The following is a 22182-nucleotide window of genomic DNA, read 5'->3' as shown; positions in this document are numbered from 1 at the left end:
ACTTTTCCACTTAACATTTTAGAGCCACTTTCTCACTTAAGAGATTATAACCATTTTCTCAATTAAGTGTCCTAAGTCACTTTCTTAGTTAGGCATTCAGAGTCACTTTCTCACTTAGGTGTTCAAATCTAATTTCCCACTTAGGTGTTGAGAGCAACTTTCTCACTTCAACGTTCATAGCCATTTCTCATTTAGGCATTCAGAACCATTTTCCCAGTTAGGCGTCCTAAGTCACTTTCGCAATCAGACATTCAAAGTCACTTTCTCACTTAGGTGGTTGATTACTACCCAAAAAGTGTTATTTTGCGCCTTTAATTCATTATGTTTTAAGTACTTTTGTGTAGTAGTTCTCCATTTTTATTCCAATTGGCATGTTAAGGACCTAGCAATGACTTCTAATCATATTTATGGCTAGTTTTAGTGTTTTGACAGCTTTTTGGATCATTAAGACAAGCTAAGTAAAGGAGAGAAGCGAAGAGGAAAAATAGAGGAAAGAAGCAGTTTTTGTAGCTGTGCACTGTCACTTTGGGAGGCTCTATTTTGTTCATCATGCAAAATCACCTTTCAAGAATCCCATATTCGGAACCGACTTGGAATTGCTGACAAATCAAGTACCTATAGTGGTATATTTCCATTCGTATAAGGAGCTCAAAATGGCAAATTTCGCACTTTGTACTATTCATGCGAAAATGCCATGCAAGTGCGAATTTCGTACCAGCCCATGCAAGTGCGAATTTCGCACCTTGTATTGTTCATGCGACTTTGGTGTGAAATCTCCTCTGTTCTGCCGACTCCACATGAGATCTTTTCTTTTGTATTTTTTTATGTAAATTCCTTTCTTATCCTTGTAATTAGCCAATCACAGGCTTTGCTTTGTAAAGACTATAAGAGGGGTGGAAATCATCTCTCGAAAAAATAATTGTATTTTTTACACTTAGTGAAATTTTCCTCTCGAGGAGAAATACAGAGTTCTCTTTGCTTTCCTTTTCTCTCTTCTATTCTCTTTTTCTTGGAAGCCAAACAACCTCTGAGGATGTTTTCCTAGAGGATGAGAGGCTAAACCTTTGGTTTCTTGGAGTGAAGAAAGCTAGGTGAAAAGTCCAGATGCAAAAGTGGAAAACTCTCGTGCATTAAATACAGGTAGTTGGAGTTCATAAATGGCTTTTAAATCTAAAGTTTTGCTTTAAATCCCTTAGAATCACTTTGAAAGGCCAATACATGATAAGCTTTTAGGTCTCTGTGGATACTTATTGCTAGATCCACATAAGACCATTAGTTATCATGTACGAGCCATTGGAAAGTGGCTCAAGGTGCAGACCCATAGTGTCTAAAGCCATTAATGGAACTTGACTACCATTTCTATTGACTTTTTATGGATTAAATCTTCATTGTTAAACCTATACCGGTTCAAGAAACAACCATCCTTTATGTTGTTGTCCCCAATACGAGGAGAAAAATCCGGAATTTCCCACTTTGCATTCTGAACTTTATCATAGCAACCTTTAGCTTCGGGAGACTTTCTTTCTTCCATTTTTACCTAGTTTTATGTTAGTTTAGTTTCAAACACCACTTTTAAAACAAATTTTATTTTTTCTTAAACTTTAAGTTTTTGACAAAGGAAATCATCAGATTCAATTTCTAATCTTGAGTTTATCATTGGTAGAGTGAAAACCCATCCCAGAGTTCGACCCTAGAGCTGCTATACTATAGTAGCTTTGCTACGCTAGTATGAGGTCATAGGATTTATAAATATTTTTTATTAAAATACCTAACTGGGCACGAATCAGTGGTCAAAGCAACTCTCTCACTTGAGCGTTCGTAGCCATTTCTCATTAGGCGTTGAAAGCCAATTTACCACTTAGGAGTTCATGTATTTGGGAAAGTCTTTTGAGGTCATTCTAAAGGAACATGAGATCAATCCCATATATTATGATGATACAATGAGCGATGTGTATACACATTTTTTGGAAAAAGACTATGGAGGAAGAGTTAGAATCCTTGTGATTCTAATGTAGTATAGGTTCCTGTAGAAGCACCTAAAGGAATAAAATCCACAGGTGTAAGTTGGTGTACAAGAGGAACAATAGAGTAGATGGAAAAGTTGAGATTTATGTGGATCGGCTGTACCTAAAGGTTATAGTTTGAAACATTGTTTTGAATATGGGAAACCTTTTCACCAATAGCCATATTCAGATCCATCAGAGTACTCCTACCCATTGAAGTGCATATGATTTATGAGATATTGCAATAGGATGTCAAGATAGTGTTCTAAAATGATTATCTTGATATTAGCATCTATATGATGTAACCAAATATTTTCATAGCAAAGGGCCTTGTGTGTACAAGAAAATATAAGGAAGCATGGTGGTGTTCTAGGATCTTATAGGTAGATGACAATCTACTCATTAAGAATGATATAGGGATACTATCATCAGTTAAGATCTGGTTGTCTACTTGGTTCTAGATGGAAATCTAGAAGAGGTGTAATATATTCTTGGGTTTAAAGTTGTCAGGGATAACAAGAACGAGAAAGTCATGCTATGTCAAGCATATATTCTAGTATCTTTTGAGAATGAGGGATTATGTGCTATTGCTCCAAATTGTTGAGATAGTTTAGAGGATGATAATGGTTAACACAATACCTTATGTGGAGAACTTGGTAGATCCCTTCACTAAGACATTGGCAGGGAGAGTCTATGTTGGTGATAGGGATAACATAGGTTTTAGATGAGTATTTGGCATGCTTTATAGGCATGATGCTTTGAGGGCTAGTGAAAGAATATTAGGATAGAGCCCTTAAAACCATAACATGATGTAATAAATTTGGAATTCATTACTTATTTAATGATGTTCTAATTTCACTTTTATCTATCCTTATTCCATGTATTATACATTATGATCATTCTTGCTTGCATTTTTTGCATTGTACGTGACTTAGGTGCATTAAGAGTTGCACAGAAGATCTAAGTCACGAGTTCCTTGCAAATAAATGACTTGTTCACAACTAGTTCATGGGTTTAAGCATCCCATTAGAGGTTGTAGTGCACCACCTCCTAATTGGAGGGATGGTTGGTCTTGGTTATTGGGATGGTTTTCCCATGGTGAGTGCACTAGTGTGTATGGTTAGACATTAGACAAGACCTACGATGAGTCATGACTAATGGTTGTCAAGTAGTCATGACCTTATAAATTTGCTTCATTGTGTTGTCTCTCAACCATGAGAGAATATTAAGTTTATGGTAAAGTTAATAGTGGCTTTGACCTACTAGTGAGATCATAAGTTGATCATATATTCCCTATGGATTGGGTCACTATTGATGGAAGCCGGTAGCAATAGGTATTCTCAATAGAGACACCATGATATCTCGTGGGATTGAGATAGTGCGTCCTCTTGGGTGATCCTAAAGAGGGGTGTTCATAGAAACTATGGTTGTAGTATTTCCTTAAGTGGAACTTGGCATAGGCTCTTTTAAAGATAAGACATGTCAATTGAATACAGTATAGAAGGGTCTATAACTCAAGGATAGTAGAGGTAGTCTTGAAAGGTTGATAGCTTTCACCTTGTTAGACTATACACACCAGTTCATAGGGAGATTGAACACAATGGATAGCAGATCATGGACCCAAGCATGTAGTGACTTGTTGTTATTTACCTTAAGATGCTATGAACTGCTAAAGGTTGTGGATGATATGAACGATTCTTCATCATGAGCTCAAGCCTTTAAATTTTATGAACAACTTAGGGCTATGGATGACATGAACGATTCTTGGTCATGAGCTCAAGGCTCGAAATACTATGAACAACTCAAGGTTGTGGTTGACATAAATAACTTTGAGTCATGAGCTTAGGGCTTTTGATGCTATGAACTGCTCAGGGTTATGGATGAGATGGGCTATTATGGGTCATGAGCTTAGGGCTTTCGATGCTATGAACTACTCAAGGTAGTGGTTGACATAAGCTACTCTGGATCGTGAGGTAAAGTTTATGGATGATATAAACAACCTAGAGTTGTGAATGATATGAATGATTCATAATCCCATGAGCTCAAGCTTATAAATATTATGAATCGCTCAGGGATTTGGTTGACATGAACAACTCTCGGTTGTGAGTTCAAGGCTTCAGATGATATGAATAGCTTAGAGTTGTGGATGATATGAATGACTTTGGATCCTGTCAGCTCAGGCCTCTAGATACTATGAACCGCTTAGGGTTGTGGATGATATGAATGATTCTACATCATTAGCTCAAGCCTCTAAGTGCTATGAATAACTTAGGGCTATGGATGACATGAACAAATCCTGGTCATGAGCTCAAGGCTTGATTCATCCCTAGCAACGACGCCATTTGATTCTTGCGCTAGATGGGTGTTATCAATAAAATTTATAAAACCTTGATTACTACTCAAAAGTGCTATTTTATAGCTTGTAATTAACTCTTTTAAACACTTTTGAGTAGTAGTTATTACCTTTTAACTCAATTGGCATGTTAAGGACCCTTGCAATCAATTCTAATCAAATTGTGTTAAGTTTTAGTGTTTTGATAGCTTTTTGATCACCAAATCAATCCAAGATTGAGGAGAGTTCTTTGGAATCCATGGCAAAGCAATGGAAAGCTCAGAAACATGAAGAACCGAAGCTTTAAAGTCCTTTTCCATAAGCAAATCCGGAATGCAAGGAGGGGTAGCAAAGAAGAACCAGCCATGAAGCATTCTTGATGACAGTCATTTCAGCCACTTTTGGAGCACTTCCTGAAGTCCAATTTATGCATGCTTTATGTCGTTTCGAAGCTCAGGAAGTCAATAATCAAATTCTTCAAACGGTGCATGATTCAGAGTTGAAATGAAGAAGTTACAGCCATTGGAAGCCGATCACTCCAAGCTGAAGGCAGAATGTTGCACGGCTGTGAAATCAACCTTTGGCTACGAAAATGTTGTCCTTTTGCTGCGAAAATTTCGCAGCCATTGTGCACAGTGCCGTGGTGTTCTCCTGAAGCTTCCCGACCGACATTTTGAGATTTTTTGCTTTAGATATTTGATGTCTAAATCCCCAAACTCTCCTTGTAACCCACTTATCATAAGATTCCTTAGTTTTTAAGTAAGAACAAAGGGTGAATAACCTCTTATATATAGTTTGTGATTTTCTTTAAAGAATCGACTCTCGGGAGCTTGTTCTCAGAGACGAATCATCATGTAATCTGACGAGAGCAAGAAATATATTTTACAGAGCACTTGCTCTGTTTTTCCTTCATATTTTTGTTTTCTCGTTATTTTTCTTTCTAGCCAATCAAACTCTAAGGATTTTTCCTCAGATGATGAGAGGCTAGGCTCTTAGTCTCTTGGAGTGAAGAAAGTCGGGTAAGTCTCCTCATGCATAAATTGGAAGTTTTGTTGTTTCAATTATTAATGAAGAGAAAATGTGACCCGTTGATTGTTTTTATCTTTGTAGTTAACTTAAAACGCCTTTAAATCACCGGGGCCAACACTTGGTAAGGCAAGTGATCTCTGTCCATTGAGATGCACTAGTTTACCTCTTGCGAGCCTTTGGGATGTGGTTTAAAGGTAGGATTCTCTAGAATAGCCAACACTTGGTAAGCTTTTGGACTCTAAGGAGAAATCCATTAGTTATCTCTTGTGAGCTTTTAACGGGTAATCCAAGGTTAAAGATCACCTTGAATGGTAAATGCTAGGTGAGAGGCATGAGCCATTGCAAGATGCATCAGTGAGAGGGAATTAGCATTTGAACCCATTAAGGGGAAGCATCTGTACCACACCGGTTAGAGAATTAACTATATGTTAATTCTCTAATGCGAGGAAAAGAAACAAGTGACCGAAACTCCCTTTTTGTACAAGGAACTTGAGCCTAGTGATCTAAACTCCAAGAAACACTTTTCTTTGTAATTAAAATCAGTTACTATTTTTGGTTAGTTTAAAACCAAACCTTTTTCACTCAAACATCTTTATGTTTTCTTTTAAAGCTAACCTTGAAATGAAAAAGCACCAATTCATCTTTGAATTAATATCAATTGTGAAGTGAAAACCCATCCCAGTGAACGACCCTAGAGCCACTATGCTATGCTAGCTAAGGCTATCCTAGTACATGGTGTAATAGGTTATAAATTTTGTTGATTACTCCCTTTTGAGGACCACAATCAAGGGACACCAGCTGGACACGTATCAAATGGCACCACTGTCAGGGACCATTGAGAGGACATGAATCAGTTGAGACACCAATTGGGAACGAATCAAACCTAAATCACCTTACACTAGGGTAGCATGGCTACTATAGTATAGTGGCTCTAGGATCGTCCACAGGGATGGATTTTCTTCGTACAAGAGACTTTAGTGAAGGTAATGAAATGGTGTTTTTCCTTAAGAAAAATAGCTTTTAAAGAAATTGGAATTGTGGTTGAAAAAGTTGATTTTAAGTTAAGCAAAAATAGCAATTTAAGTTAACTATAAAGAGAATGTCTCTTGGAGATTTAGGTCACTAGGATCGGGTTCCTTAGGCAAAGGGGGAGATTCCGGATCTTCTCCTCGCATTGGGGACAATAACATAAAGGATGGTTATCTCCCGAACCGGTTTTGTATTTAGCAATTAATATTTGATCCAAAAGGTTCATGAAAATTGGTAGTTGCTTCCCACTAATGGCTTCAAACACTAAAGACCCTCACCTTGAACCACCTTCCAATGGCTCGTACTTGATAACTAATGAACATCCATGGATCTAGCAATAAGCATCCATAGAATCCGGAAAGCTTACCAAGTATTGGCCATTCAAGGTGATTCTCACCTTGAACCACCTTCCAATGGCTTGTACTTGATAACTAATGGACATCCATGGATGTAGCAATAAGCATCCATAGAATCCGAAAAGCTTACTAAGTATTGGCCATTCAAGGTGATTCTAAGGCATTTAAAGCCAAAACCTTGAAATAAAAACCAATAATGGTTAACAACTACCTTCATTAAAAGCAAGGAAAACTCCCACCTTTGCATCCGAATCCTTCACCTAGTTTCCATCACTCTAAGAAACGTAAAACTTAGCCACTCATCTCCTGAGAAATCATCCTCAGAGGTTGTTTGGCTAGAAAGAAAAATGAAAACAAAATGAGAATGAAAGGCAGAGCAAGGGCTCTATATATTTCTTCATTCCGGGAATTACAAGTGTCGTCTATCCAAAAGATTATACAAAAAGGTATTATATAAAGAGGTATTTCCTACCCCCCTTTATAGTTCCTAACCTAGAAATCCTATCATTGGTTGATTACAAGGAGAAAATAGTAATTTACACAAAAATTTAGAGATAAAAATCTAACGGAGTAGGTGCACAGGAAGATTTCGCAGACCATGCAAAATTTTGCATGGTGTGCGAAATTTATTTTTTTCTACATCTTGTGGTTTCGTAGGGTGTGCGAAATTTTACACAGTGTGTGAAATTGTCCTTCACTTAGTCCTGCAGCTCTTCCCCCTCTTGATTTCGCATGCTTTGCGAAATTTTCGCATAGACATGCAAAATTGCTACATGTTGGATTTCTTCCTCTAGTTTTCTTCCTTGCACCAAGCTTGGCAAAGGCTATGAAGTGCTCCATAACTCGTATTCTTCATGTATTTGAGCTTCAACTTGCATTGCCATGGATTGCACAAAATTCTCCCTCATTCTTTGCTTGTTTCAATGATAAAAAAGCTACCAAAAACACCAAAACTAGCCAAAAACTAATTAGTAACCCTTGCTAGGTTCCTTAATGTGCCAATTGAGTTAAAAAGTATTAACTACTACTCAAAAGTGTTTAAAACAGTTAATTTCAAGCTATAAAAGGGCACTTTTTGAGTATTAATCACTCCCCCTAACCGACACATGCTAATGAATGAGAGATGAAGAAAAATAGACAGTAAAATAATTTATAAAATCATGCTAATCACTCCAAAAAAATTTCAAGTGGCATGATGCGGATCATACTCTCTCATGGAATATCAAAGAGGCAAAACCCAACCTTCAACAAGAGTCATCAAATATCTTGCTTAATCACAATTTATAAAGAGTAGGCATTATGCAAATTTAAGCATCAAAAGAATTTCCACTCCCAAAGGTCCAATCCTTACTCTTCCACAAAAATCCAAGTGTTAAGCTTATTAGTTTCTGATTATAGTATGTCGAACTATTCTCTCCCCCTAACCTAGTTCTTTCTCAAACCTTAGCAAACTGACCAACCTCCAATAGGCTAAGAACGCACCTATTTTATTTCACAATTTTTTTTTTTCATTGTAGGAGTGCAATGCTAAAGGTATGGTTTTCTAAAGTGTCCATGTAACGGGGATCCATCAATGACTCCCAACCAATCAAGGTTTAGGGCATCAAGCTTTAAGGATCTTTCGACCACTAACTCCTCAGATTTCACCTTGGATTTTTGAAATGGAAATTCAATACCTAAGCACCTATAATATGTTAAACTCCACATATTCCCCCTTGTAACGAGCATTGAGGTTGGTGACTCCCAACCAATAAAGGCTTAAGGCACCGGGTTTTAAAGACTTTGCCATATACCTCTCAGACCTTGCTCGGGTTTCAAGGCAAGTGAAACACTTTGTTCTTTTTGTTTTTGAAGGTTCATTGGCATTTTATAAGGTGTCCCAACACTATTAAAACGAGGTGAAAGGTACCAAGTCGAAATTTTCCTAAGTTCAGAGGGTGAGATAGTTTTTCATCTTATAACCGAAACCTAATGTGCACAGTGTGTGGTAAGATTAAAGTGGAATAAATAAAGTTGAATTCAATAGGAGTTTCAATAATTCATCAACCTCAATAAGTATAATACAAACTCTAAGATTCAAGTAAAAAGACAAGAACTCAATTTCTCCCATTTCATTTTGAGATTTTTTCCTTAATAACCATGGAGAGTAGAGTAAAAACTTTTAAAATTAAGCAAAAAGTAACTAAATTAAAAAATTAACCTAGCATTATTAACAATACCTCATTCCTCAACTCTCCTCCCAACCTCGATCAAAATTACCCTCAATGTGTCAAGAGCAATTGAAAATAAAGGGAGGAAGTCGTACCTCCTGAGTGAAATGGAGTATGAGTTGTATAAGAGAAACCACATGAGTCAAAAAAGAAAAGAGTAATGAGTAGAGGAAATAGAAAAATTCCAAGTATAATAAAAAATGATGTCTATATATTAATCTGAGAAAGTACAATATAAGATATCATCAGGTAATACATCAAATCCCAGAATATAAAGCATCAAAACAAGGAACAATCTCCACTAATATAATATGTAAATACAATAAAATAAATAGATGTCCTATGATCAAGTAGTGGGAGCCTCAGGTGGAGATGATGCATCCTCAGGTGTAGTTGTGGCTGTGTCAACTGTCTAAGGCTCATCCTAAGGATCAACTGAAGCAATGGCATTTGTGGCGGTCTCCTGAGGTGGGGGGATTTGGACCTCTACTGTGGCAGTGTCTTTAGCTGGAATAGTACCCTTAACAGGAGCTAAAGGCTCTGATGATACTAGAAGGTCAGGCTGAGGTGGAGGCAGAAGTGTCAGGTGCAACTGGATCTGGTGAAGTATAGTAGTTTGTTGGTTTTACTGGGAACTCATCTCAACCATCTGTTGGAAGAGAGTGGCGTGTGTGGTGGATAGTGTCTACAAAGTAGCTACAAGGCCGTGAAACTCCGAAGCAGAGATGGTGATGGAAGGCTCGGATGTAGTAAGAGCAACAGGTGGAACAGTATGAGTCATAGGGGGAGCAGTAGAAACAGCCTTAGGCATGGGCACTTGTTGTGCTGAAGTAGGTGATGCAGGGACAAGTTGTATAGTCTCTATCGGAAGCTCGCCCTACTCTGTAGGTACTGGAGTAGACTATGTCTGCTCTGTCTGTGGGGGCTCTGGAGGTGCTACCATGGGATGGGCTCTTAGAGATGCAAAATAGCCTGCCAACTGATTCCATTTGTCAAGAGTGAATCGTTCTCGACAAATGCAGTGGCGCTCGTACTGAGGCTCAGTAGAAAAACCCATATGCTCCAAGATCTAGGAAAGTAACCTCGGGAATAGCAATGGAATGGTGTCCGCCCTCTGAAGCTTCTTCATATGGACCTTCTCCTCAAAGTTGACAAGGGAGGTCATGACCTAGTCGTGTGGGCTAAAGTAGAAGCCTACTGATATGTGGAACAAAGCATCTAAGATAGCTCTTCACCTCTGTATCGAATGTTGTAGGGGAAAGAAGTTGGAGCGTAGCACCACATCTATGAGGAGCATCCCAGGTGGAAGCTCCTTCCGAAGAAGGATCGAATCTGTATAAAATGTGAACCATGTCCTTCTAAGATACTGGGGACCACTGGCGGAAAACAGATGGATCAATTGGCTTGAAAGTAATTTGTAGAGCCTCTGCAATATCTCTGGCCTCGAGGATACCATGACATCCATCAATGGTGGAGTGAATCGAGGTAGGACTCGGGATGGCACGAGTAGTCATGGACTAGTAAAAGTCTAATACTACTCTGGGATAAAAGAACTCACTAAGAGTGATAAGCTGCTTAAGATAGTACCTCTACAGTAGGCCATAAGAGTCTCGGAGCTCAGGCTTCTATCGGAAGGCCTCCTGATCAAAATAGGACTCCGAGTGGAAAAGTCTTGATCTACAATCTGAGTTGCCCTCAATGGGCAGTGCTGTGAGCATTGGGCGTCTGATAATAGACCCCGATGACATGTTGAAAGGAAGCTCAGAATCTACAGGAGCTCGAGCATGTGTAACTATAAGAGGCTCAGGCTGTGAAGCTCTAGATGACTCGCTTGGGCCTGAAGTCCTGGCCCTCTTAGCATGAGGGTTCCGCACTGAACTCTGAGGGCGCGAAGCAGTTGCCCCTTGTGTAGTAGCTGGTCTCCTAGTCTCATACTTGCACTGAGGAGCAGAAGAAGAGGGACTAGCGAGCACTCCACCCTCCGAAGGGGAAATCTGCGGGGCCTCTATGGTGGCCTACTAAGGTGGCGAATCACGAGGCACCCAAGCAGAGGAGGCTCTCTGCCTTGGAGTGCAACTCTGGGAAGGGGCAGCAAGGGCCCCTCGGGTCCGTGCTCGAAGGGAGGTGTCGAATGGGAGAGGGACGGAGGAGTGAGACGCGAGGGGGGGGGGGGCGTGCGAACAGAGAGTGGAACCAGAACAGAGGCACAGGGTGACACTGTGAAGAGATCGCAAGGTGGAAAAAAGATTCGCAATGAGAGGGTGCTTACGAAATGGGGGAGTTAGGGTTGGGGAGGTATTTAAAAATAAATTCGCAAGGGTGTTTCGCACAGTGTTGGCAATGTGAAATGGAATTTAAAGGGCTCAAAACTGGCAGTAGCTAACCTTACTATTTGAGAAAGGTTTCGTATACCCTGCAATTTCGTAAGGGTGTGCGAAATGCCTTGGTGATTTTTTTTTCTTTGGGGTTTTTCCTCTACCAAGAATCTTTAAGGACATGCCCAACTGCTTTGAAGTCCCCTCTGAAATTGATCATCAAAATGCTAAGTTAAATCAAACCAAAATGAAATTAAAGTAAGAAATCAAAATAAAAACAAGTTACAATACAAGAAAACTCTCAAATCAAAAGTAAAATAAAAAGATATGGACTTGATAGTCTTTAGAAAGACTAAGTCCATCCAAAAACTGGTCTTGTCAAGCTTGATGTGGATCAAGGAGGATGAATTCCTCCTTGTCACGAGAAAAAGGCTCCATAAAGGGCTTGAGACAGTGGCCATTCACTTTGAAGCTACTGGTGTTGTTGGAGTTGAGTAGTTCCACTACTCCATTTGAGTGCACTTGGTGAATGGTAAAAGGACCTATCCACCTTGATTTCAGCTTGCTCGGAAAGATGTGAAGCTTGGAGTCAAAGAGCAAGTCTCTTTATCCCTTTTGAAAATCTTTGTGGGAAACCAACTGATCATGCCACCTCTTCAATCTCTCTTTTGCAATTTTTGAATTGATGTGGGCATCATTTCTCAGTTCCTCCAACTCATTAAGGTCTAAGAAACTCTTCATCCATGCTCTGCTCAAATCCATGTTGAGTTTCTTGATTACCCACCAAGCCTTGTATTCCAATTCCACAGGGAGATGACATGCTTTGCCATGGACTAGGCGATAAGGAGACATCCCAAGAATGGTCTTGTAAGCTGTTCTATATGCCCATAATGAATCAAGCAGGTTGGCAGACCAATCTTTTCTGTTCATGTTCTCCACCTTCATCAATATGTTTTTAATATACTGGTTTGCTAACTCAACTTGCCCACTAGTTTGAGGGTGGTAAGCTACCTTATGCTTCACCCCATACTTGGCTAGGAGAGTTTCAAAAGGCTTGTTGCAAAAATGAGTACCCCCATCACTAATTATGGCTTTGGGAACCCCAAATCTTGAGAAGATGTTATCCTTGAGAAACTTGAGAACCACTCTATGGTCATTGTGCTTGCATGGGATTGCCTCAACCCACTTAGAAACATAATCTACTCCCACCAAGATGTAAGAGTAGTTAATAGACATAGGGAATAAGCCCATGAAGTCAATGCCCCAAACATAAAAAAGATCAACTATCAAAATGGGGTTCAAAGGCATCATGTTCCTACGTGTCAACTTCCCAACCCTCTGGCATCGATCACAACTCTTGCACATGGTGTGGGCATCTTTGAAAAGTGATGGCCAATAGAAACCCGATTGTAACACCCTGGTGGTTGTCTTCTGAGAAGCAAAGTGGCCTCCACATGCATTTTCATGGCAATGATTGAGGATCCCCTGTTGCTCTTCTTTAGGAACACATTTCCTTATTATCTGATCCACACAATACTTGAATAGAAATGACTCTTCCCAATAGTAGGCATGAATTTTTTCAAAGAAGTACTTTTTATCTTATGCTTTCCACTCTCTTGGAACTTCACCTGTGACTGGGTAGTTAGCAATGTGAGCATACCAAGGAGCAACTTCCACCAATATGAGAGACTCCTCTGGAAAATCATCATTGATGGGAAAACCATGAGAATTATGTGCGATAGCTAGCCTTGAAAGGTGGTTTGCTACCACATTCTCCACTCCTTTCTTGTCTTTGATCTGGAGATTGAACTCTTGAAGAAAGATGATCCATCTAATCAACTTTACTTTAGCATCTTGCTTAGTCAACAGATACTTCAAAGCAGAGTGATCAGTGAAAACCACAATGAAGGACCCCACTAAGTAAGCACGAAACTTATCCAAGGCAAAAACTACAGCTAACAATTCTTTCTCGGTGGTTGTGTAGTTTCTTTGCGCCCTATTCAATGTCTTGATCGCATAGTAGATCACATAGGGTTTTACATTTTCTCTTTGCCTAAGAACAACTCCTATGGCAAAGTCACTGGCATCACACATTACCTTAAAGGGCAATTGCCAGTTGGGAGCCCTCACTATTGGTGCGGTTGTCAGAAATAGCTTCAATTCTTCAAAAATCATTTAGCATCTATCATCCCATATGAATTTAGAATCCTTCACCAATAGTTCACAAAGAGGCCTTGCAAGCTTAAAGAAATCCTTGATAAACCTCCTATAGAACCCGGCATGGCCAAGGAATTGCCTTACTCCTTTGACATTTGTTGGGGATGGCAACTTGACAATTAGTTCAACCTTTGCTTTGTCAACTTCAATGCCTTGCTTGGAGATTATGTGCCCAAGGACAATCCCTTGTTGTACCATGAAATGGCACTTATCCCAGTTAAGCACTAAGTCTTTCTCAATGCATCAGTTCAGAACAGCTTCTAAGTTGACCAAGCATTCATCAAATGCACTTCCATATATGGTGATATCATTCATAAAGACTTCCATAATACGCTCCACCATATCACTAAAAATGCTTAACATGCATCTTTGGAAAGTTGTGGGTGCATTGCATAAACCGAAATGCATTATCTTGTATGCATAGGTGCCAAATGGGCACGTGAAAGTGGTCTTCTCCTGGTCTTCAACATCAATTTCTATCTGAAAGTACCTAGAGTAGCCATCCAAGAAACAATAAAAAGGATGCCCAGAGACCCTCTCAAGCACCTAATCAATAAAGGGCAATGGGAAATGGTTCTTCCTTGTCACTACATTCAATCTCCTGTAATCGATACACACCCTCCAACCTGAAGTGAGGCATGTAGAGACATCTTCTCCCTTATCATTTTGCACCACCGTGATCCCAGACTTCTTTGGCACAACTTGAGTGGGACTCACCCATGGGTTATCTAATATAGGGTAGATAATACCGGCCTGAAGCAGCTTAAGAACTTCACCTCACACCACCTCTTGCATGTGAGGGTTCAACCTTCTCTGAGGTTGACGAACTGGCTTTGCTTCATCCTCCATGTAAATATGATGGGTGCAGACTAAAGGGCTGATCCCTTTCAAATCAGAAATTGGCCACCCTATTGCCTTCTTACATCTTCTAAGGACTTCAAGTAGACAATCCTCCTGATGAATGGTAAAAGCTGAAGATATAACAACAGGGCACTACTTGTCTTCTTCCAAGTATGCATACTTCAACTCTAGTGACTTAAGAATAAGCTTTAGGGTATCCTCCTTAGCAGCTCTTTGTGTCTCCTCCTCATTGAATAAGGGTAGAATTTCTTCTCTCCTCCTCCAAGGAGACAGGGTAGCAAGAAAATCTGAGGGTTCAGGTAACCCTTCATCAAGATCCCCAAGACTCTCAATCAAATCCTCCTGCATTCTCTAATCACAATGCTCCTCCACTAAAGTGGCAATCATGCACACTTCCTCTAGACCTTCTTCTTCTTCTGGATGGATATGCTTCTTGCACAAATGGAAGATGTTGAGCTCTAATGTCATGTTTCCAAACTTGAGTTGCATGACTCCATTCCTACAATTGATGATTGCATTTGATTTAGCTAGGAATTATCTTCCAAGTATGATAGGAACATAATTAGTTCATTTGACAACCAGATCTGTATCAAGAACAACAAAATCCACTGGATAGTAGAATTTGTCAACTTGAACCAAGACATCTTCGATCATCCCTCTTGGAATCTTCACTGATCTATCTGTCAGAGATAGAGTGATGGATGTTGGCTTTAACTTTCCAAGTCCCAACTGCTTATAGACATAGTAAGGTAGCAAATTCACACTTGCTCCCAAGTCCAACAAAGCTTTCTCCACACATGTCCCTCCAATACTCATTGAGATGGTAGGGCAGCCCGGATCTTTGTACTTCACTGGAGACTTGTACTGTATGATGGCACTCACTTGCTCAGTCAAGAAGGCTTTCTTGTTCACATTCAACCTTCTCTTTATAGTGCACAAGTTCTTCAAGAATTTTGCATATGTCGACACTTGTTTGATCATGTCTAGCAAAGGGATATTGACCTTCACTTGCCTCAACACTTCAAAAATTCCTGATGCATTATTGGTTCCCTTTTTACCATGCAAAGCTTGGGGGAAAGGTGGAGGCATGTGTTTCTTCATCGTATCTTCCTTGATGATTATCCTCTCGGGTTCTTCATCCATACTAGAATCATGGTCATCTTTCTTTGTACTTTTCCCTTTTCTTTTTTCTTTGATTTACTCACTCTTTTCTTTTTCTGCTACACTCTCTTCATCATGCTTTGGCTTGGATATGGGTTGATCAACCTGTTTAACACTCCTCAAGGTGATAACTGATTTGACTTCCCTCACCTTTGAAGATTCTCCCTCTTGAGATTCCACTTCATGGATACCCTTGGGATTTTGATGAGGTTAAGAAGGAAACTTTCCTTTCTCTTGCACTGTGTTGAGATTTGTAAGCATTGAGATTGTGTATTAGACATTGTCTATCTTATGAGACAGGTCATTTTGCATCTCATCCATCTTTTTGTTCAATGTACTCTCCACACTGTCAATTCTCTGATTCAGTTGAGCATTGATGGACTTCTGATCTCCCATAAAGTCTCTCACAACCTTGCTAAGGTTCACAATAGCTTGTTCAAGATTCGAGACTTATTGAGGTGCTTGAGGAGGTTGTGTGTACTGAGGTGGCTTTGGTTTCCAAGAGAATTTTGGATGGTTCCTCCAATTTGAATTGTAGGTGTTGCCATATGAAGCATTGTTATTGGGCTTGAATTGACCAATAACATTTGCTTGATCACCAAACATCTCTCTCACTGCTAGAATGGTAGGATACTCCTCTATCAAGTGCTCATAAGATTGACAAATGGAACAAGGCATAACTTGCACTGATGTCTCAAAAATGGCTTGCACTTCTTATACCTTCTTCATTTCTAGCTCTTCAAATCTCCTTGCCATAGCTGCAACCTTTGCCTTCATGTCAATGTCTTCATTCAAAACATACATCCCACCCTTAGCATTAGGTTGAGACTTCATTCTTCCCACCTCTCTAGCGTTTGGTTCATCCCATCCTCTTGAAACTTCAGCCATATAACTCAAAAACTTCATGGCTTCCTCCGGATTCTTACTCATGAAGTCTCCTCCACACATAGTTTCTAGGAGTTGCTTCATTGAAGAAGACATACCATCGTAAAAATAGCTCACTAAGAGCCATGTGTCAAAGCCATGGTGAGGACAAGCATTAATAGCTTCCATGTACCTCTCCTAACACTCATAGAATTTCTCATTCTCTTTAGCTGAAAAGTTCAAAATTTGTCTTTTCAAACTATTGGTCCTATGAGTAGGGAAAAACTTCTTGAGAAACTCGGCTTGCAAATCAATCCAAGTTCGGATACTCCTTGGCCTTAGAGAATTGAGCCTAATCTTGGCCTGAGCCTCATCAAGTCAATTGAAGTTCCTCCTTCTTGGAATGTATTACAAACCTCCTCAAATTCCTTAATATGCGAGTAGGGATTCTCACTTTCCATCCCATGGAAAGTAGGTAGGAGTGGCACAATGTGAGGTCGGATTACTAGCTGCTCAGTGGGAGGCACTATGCATGAAGGTGCACTCATACGAGGTGGATGCATGTGGTCCCTCATGGATCGGTATCCATTGAAATTATCCTCTTGACCATGTTGGCTATTCTGGTCTTCAGGTGGAACATCCATGATGTTCAAGCACACTTCTAACTCAGTTTCTTAAGGAGTTTCAATCTTCACAAGTCTTCCCTCAAAATCTCTTATCCAATAGGGCATGCACAAGTAGAGATCACTGAAACAAACACAAAGAAAACAAAAGAAATACAATTCTAGGAAGAGGTTAAGGTTAGCTAAAAACTAAATAAAAGATAAGCTGAAATAGAGACAAAGAAAAAGAATTAGTAAAAGAAAAATCACCAAACTTGTGATGAAGATCACAAGTGTTCACCAAAAGTAAAGTCAATGACTTTGGCACCATCCCCGGCAACGACGCCATTTGATTCGTCCCCAACAACGACACCGTTTGATTCTTGCGCTAGACGGGTGTTATCAACAAAATTTATAAAACCTAAATCACCTTACACTAGGGTAGCATGACTACTATAGTATAGTGGCTCTAGGATCGTCCACAGGGATGGGTTTTCTTTGTACAAGTGACTTTAGTGAAGTTAATGAAATGGTGTTTTTCCTTATGAAAATTAGCTTTTAAAGAAATTGGAATTGTGGTTGAAAAAATTGATTTTAAGTTAAGCAAAAATAAAAATTTAAGTTAACTACAAAGAGAATATCTCTTGGAGCTTTAGGTCACTAGGATCGGGTTCCTTAGGCAAAGGGGGAGATTTCGGATCTTCTCCTCACATTTGGGACAATAACATAAAGGATGGTTATCTCCCGAACCAATTTTGTATTTAGCAATTAAGATTTGATCCAAAGGGTTCATGAAAAAATGGTAGTTGCTTCCCATTAATGGCTTCAAACACTAAAGACCCTCACCTTGAACCACCTTCCAATGGCTCGTACTTGATAACTAATGAACATCCATGGATCTAGCAATAAGCATCCATAGAATCTGAAAAGCTTACTAAGTATTGGCCATTCAAGGTGATTCTCACCTTGAACCACCTTCCAATGGATCGTATTTCATTACTAATGGACATCCATGGATCTAGTAATAAGCATCCATAGAATCAAGAAAGCTTACCAAGTATTGGCCATTCAAGGTGATTCTAAGGGATTTAAAGCTAAACCTTGAAATAAAAACCATTAATGGTTAACAACTACCTTCATTTAAAGCAAAGAAAACTCCCACCTTTGCATCCGGGTCCTTCACCTAGTTTCCATCACTCCAAGAAATGTAAAACTTAGCCACTCATCCCCTAAGAAATCATACTCAGAGGTTGTTTAGCTAGAAAGAAAAATGAAAACAAAATGAGAAGGAAAGGCAGAGCAAGGGCTCTGTATATTTCTTCCTTCCGGGAATTACAAGTGTCGTCTATCCAAAAGATTATACAAAAAGATATTATATAGAGAGGTCTGTCCTACCCCCCTTTATAGTTCCTAACCAAGAAATCCTATCATTGGTTGATTACAAGGAGAAAATAGTAATTTACACAAAAATCTAGAGATAAAAATCTAACGAAGTCGGTGCACAGGAAGATTTCGCAGACCATGCAAAATTTCGCATGGTATGTGAAATTCATTTTTGTTTGCATCTTGTGGTTTTGCAGGGTGTGCGAAATTTTGCACATTGTGCAAAATTGTCCTTCACTCAGTCCTGCAACTACTCTTCCTCTTGATTTGTCATGCTATGCGAAATTTTCGCATGTCTGCTACACGTTGGATTTCTTCCTCTAGTTTTCTTCCTTGCATCTCTTATTGGCTCGGCAATCTATTGGCAAGGTTGGAAAAGGCTATGAAGTGCTCCAAAACTCAGATTCTTCATGTATTTAAGCTTCAACTTGCATTGCCATGGATTGCACAAAATTCTCCCTCATTCTTTGCTTGTTTCAATGACAAAAAAGCTACCAAAAACACCAAAACTAGCCAAAAACTTATTAGTAACCCTTGCTAGGTTCCTTAATGTGCCAATTGAGTTAAAAAGTATTAACTACTACTCAAAAGTGTTTAAAACAGTTAATTTCAAGCTATAAAATAACACTTTTTGAGTAGTAATCAAGGCTCTAGATGCAATGAACACATTTTTTCTATGGTTGAGATGAATAACATTGAGTTATGATCTTAATGCTCTAGATGCTATGAATAGCTTAGGGCTGTTGTTGATAGCTTAGGGCTATGAACTCGGGGCTTTAGATAATATGAATAGCTCAGGCTTGTGGTTGACATGAATGACTCCGGGTCGTGACCTTAGGGCTCTAAATGCTATAAACAACTCAAGGATGTGGAATAAAATAATGACTCTAGGTGAGTGATTCCATGAAAGTCCAGTCGGGTCTTTTAATAAAAAACATTTATAAAACCTATGACCTCATACTAGCGTAGCAAAGCTACTATAGCATAGTGGCTCTAGGGTCGAACTCTGGGATGGGTTTTCATTCTACCAGTGATATACTCAAGATTAGAAATTGAATTTGGTGATTTCCTTTGTTAAAAACTTAAAGTTTAAAAGAAAATAAAATTTGTTTTGAAAGGTGTTTGAAACTAAACTAACATAAAACTAGGTAAAAATGGAAGAAAGAAAGTTTCCCGGAGCTAGAGGTTGCTATGATCAAATTCAGAATGCAAAGTGGGAAATTCCGGATTTTTCTTCTCGCATTGGGGACAACAACATAAAGGATGGTTGTTTCCCGAACCGGTATAGGTTTAAAAATGAAGATTTAATCCATAAAAAGTCAATAGAAATGGTAGTCAAGTTCCATTAATGGCTTTAGACACTGTGGGTCTTCACCTTGAGCCACTTTCCAATGGCTCGTACATGATAACTAATGGACTGATGTGGATCTAGCAATAAGCATCCACAGAGACCTGAAGCTTACCATGTATTGGCCATTCAAAGTGATTCTAAGGGATTTAAAGCAAAACTTTAGATTTAAAAGCCATTTATGAATTCCAACTACCTGTATTTAATGCACGAGAGTTTTCCACTTTAGCATCTGGACTTTTCACCTAGCTTCCTTCACTCCAAGAAACTAAAAGTTTAGCCTCTCATCCTCTGGGAAAACATCCTCAGAGGTTGTTTGGCTTCCAAGAAAAAGAAAATAGTAGAGAGAAAAGGAAAACGAGAGAGCTCTGTATTTCACTAAGTGTAAAACATAACATGTTGTCGAGAGATGATTTCCACCCCTCTTATAGTCTTTACAAAAGCAAAGCTTGTGATTGGCTAGTTACAAGGACAAGAAAGGAAATTACATCAAAAAATACATAAGAAAAAAACTAAAGTGGAATCGGCAAAACAAGAGGAGAATTCGCACCACGCATGGGCTGGTGCAAATTTCGCACAACTTGAAGGTGTTGTGCAAATTTCGCACAACCTGAAGGTGTTGTGCGAATTTCGCACAAGCCTGGAGCAGTTGTCTTCCGAAGGCCATATCTTCCTCATTTCAGCTCCAAATCGTACACAGTTTGAAGCGTTGGATTCTTGACTTCCTGAGATTTGAAATGGTAATAGCATGTAAAAATGGAGTTTGGGAAGTACTCCAAAAGTGCGAAGGAAGACTACAGCTGCTGTCCTCTGTTTTCTTCATTCTGTTTGTTTTTCCTCTTTGCTTCACTCCTTTACTTGGCTTGTCTTAATGATCCAAAAAGCTATCAAAACACTAAAACTAACCAAAATTTTGATTAGAAGTCATTGCTAGGTCCTTAACATGCCAATTGGAATAAAGATGGAGAACTACTACACAAAAGTGCTTAAAACATAATGAATTAAAGGTGCAAAATAGCACTTTTTGGGTAGTAATCAGTGAGAAGCTCTGGTCTATGAACAACTCAGGGTTATGATCGACCTCAAAGACTCTAGGACATGAGCTCAAGCCTCTAGATGCTATGCACAACTCAGAATTATCGATGACATGAAAGACTCCGGGTGATTACTACTCAAAAAATGCTCTTTTATAGCTTCTTATAAACTCTTTCAAACACTTTTGAGTAGTATTTATTACCTTTTGACTCAATTGGCACATTAAGGACCCTTGCAAGTGTTACGAATAAGTTTATGGCAAGTTTTGATGTTTTTAATAGCTTTTTTATCATTAAAACAAGCCAAGAACGAGGGAGAACTTGGTATGGTTGATGAAAAAGCAAGATTGAAGCTAAATTACATGAAGAATCCAAGTTTGGGAGAGCTTGGAAGCCTTTTCCAAATCAATCAAGTATGCAAGGAAGAGAATCAGAGAAGGAATTTACATTCGTGAATTTTGCAACCTCTTGCGAAATATTCGCAAGCTTGTGAATTTCCCATGAATGAATTTCGCAACCCCTTGCGAAATTTTCACAAGCTAAGAAGGAATTTCACAAGCCTTGCGAAACTGATGAATTTCGCAACCTTGCGAAATCTTCCTGATATTTTTGCATCGACTCCGTTAGATTTTTATCTCAAGATATTTTGTGTAATTCCCTATTCTCTCCTTGTAATCAGCTAAAGATCTTTTTAGATATTTAGGATATCTAATTGAGGGGTTAAAAATATCTCTCTATATATGTTTTAAGTTATCTCTTTTTGTAATATATCGGAGAATCTCGAAAGAAATTCTTGGGGATCACTTGTACATTTTTAGTAAGAAATATACAGAATTTTGCTTTGCCTTACCTACTCATTTTGATTTTATTTTCTTTCTAGCCAAACACCCTCTGATGATGTTTTCTCAGAGGATGAGTGGCTAGGCTTTTTGTTTCTTGGACTGGAGGAAGCTAGGTAAGGGATCCAGATACAAAAGTGAGAGTTTTTCCTTGTTTCAGTTTTAAATGAAGAGAAGTTATGACCCGTTAATGGTTTTTATATTTTTAGTTAACTTAAAATCCCTTATAATCACCTGGGCCAACACTTGGTAAGGTTTTCGGAGTCAATCCATAAAGATCCATTAGTTATCTCTTGCGAGCCTCTGGGAGGTGGTTTAAAGGTAGGATTACCTAGAATAGCCAACACTTGGTAAGCTTTTCGGACTCCCTGGAGACATCCATTAGTTATCTATTGTGAGCTTTTGAAGGGTAATCCAAGGTTAAAGATCACCTTGAATAGCCAATACTAGGTGAGAGGTATGAACCATTGCAAGATGCATCAGTGAGAGGATTTTAGTGTTTGAAACCATTAATGGGAAGCAATGTAACACACTGGTTCGGGAAATAACTATAGTTTAAATCCCCAATGCAAGGAAAAGATTCAGAATCTCCCATTTTG

The 22182-nt window shown here is 39.1% G+C and overlaps 1 pseudogene; it reads right to left on the bottom strand.

Moving 5' to 3' along the window:
- Positions 1-10584: 10584 nt before the first annotated feature.
- LOC132253130 (uncharacterized) overlaps positions 10585-22182 on the bottom strand; it is a 157294-nt pseudogene continuing 145696 nt past the window's right edge.

Source organism: Vitis vinifera, chromosome 18, assembly GCF_030704535.1.
Source record: "Vitis vinifera cultivar Pinot Noir 40024 chromosome 18, ASM3070453v1".
Classification (NCBI taxonomy): Eukaryota; Viridiplantae; Streptophyta; class Magnoliopsida; order Vitales; family Vitaceae; genus Vitis; species Vitis vinifera.
Note: the sequence above shows the minus strand (reverse complement) of the source record. Positions and strands in the feature narration are given on the sequence as shown.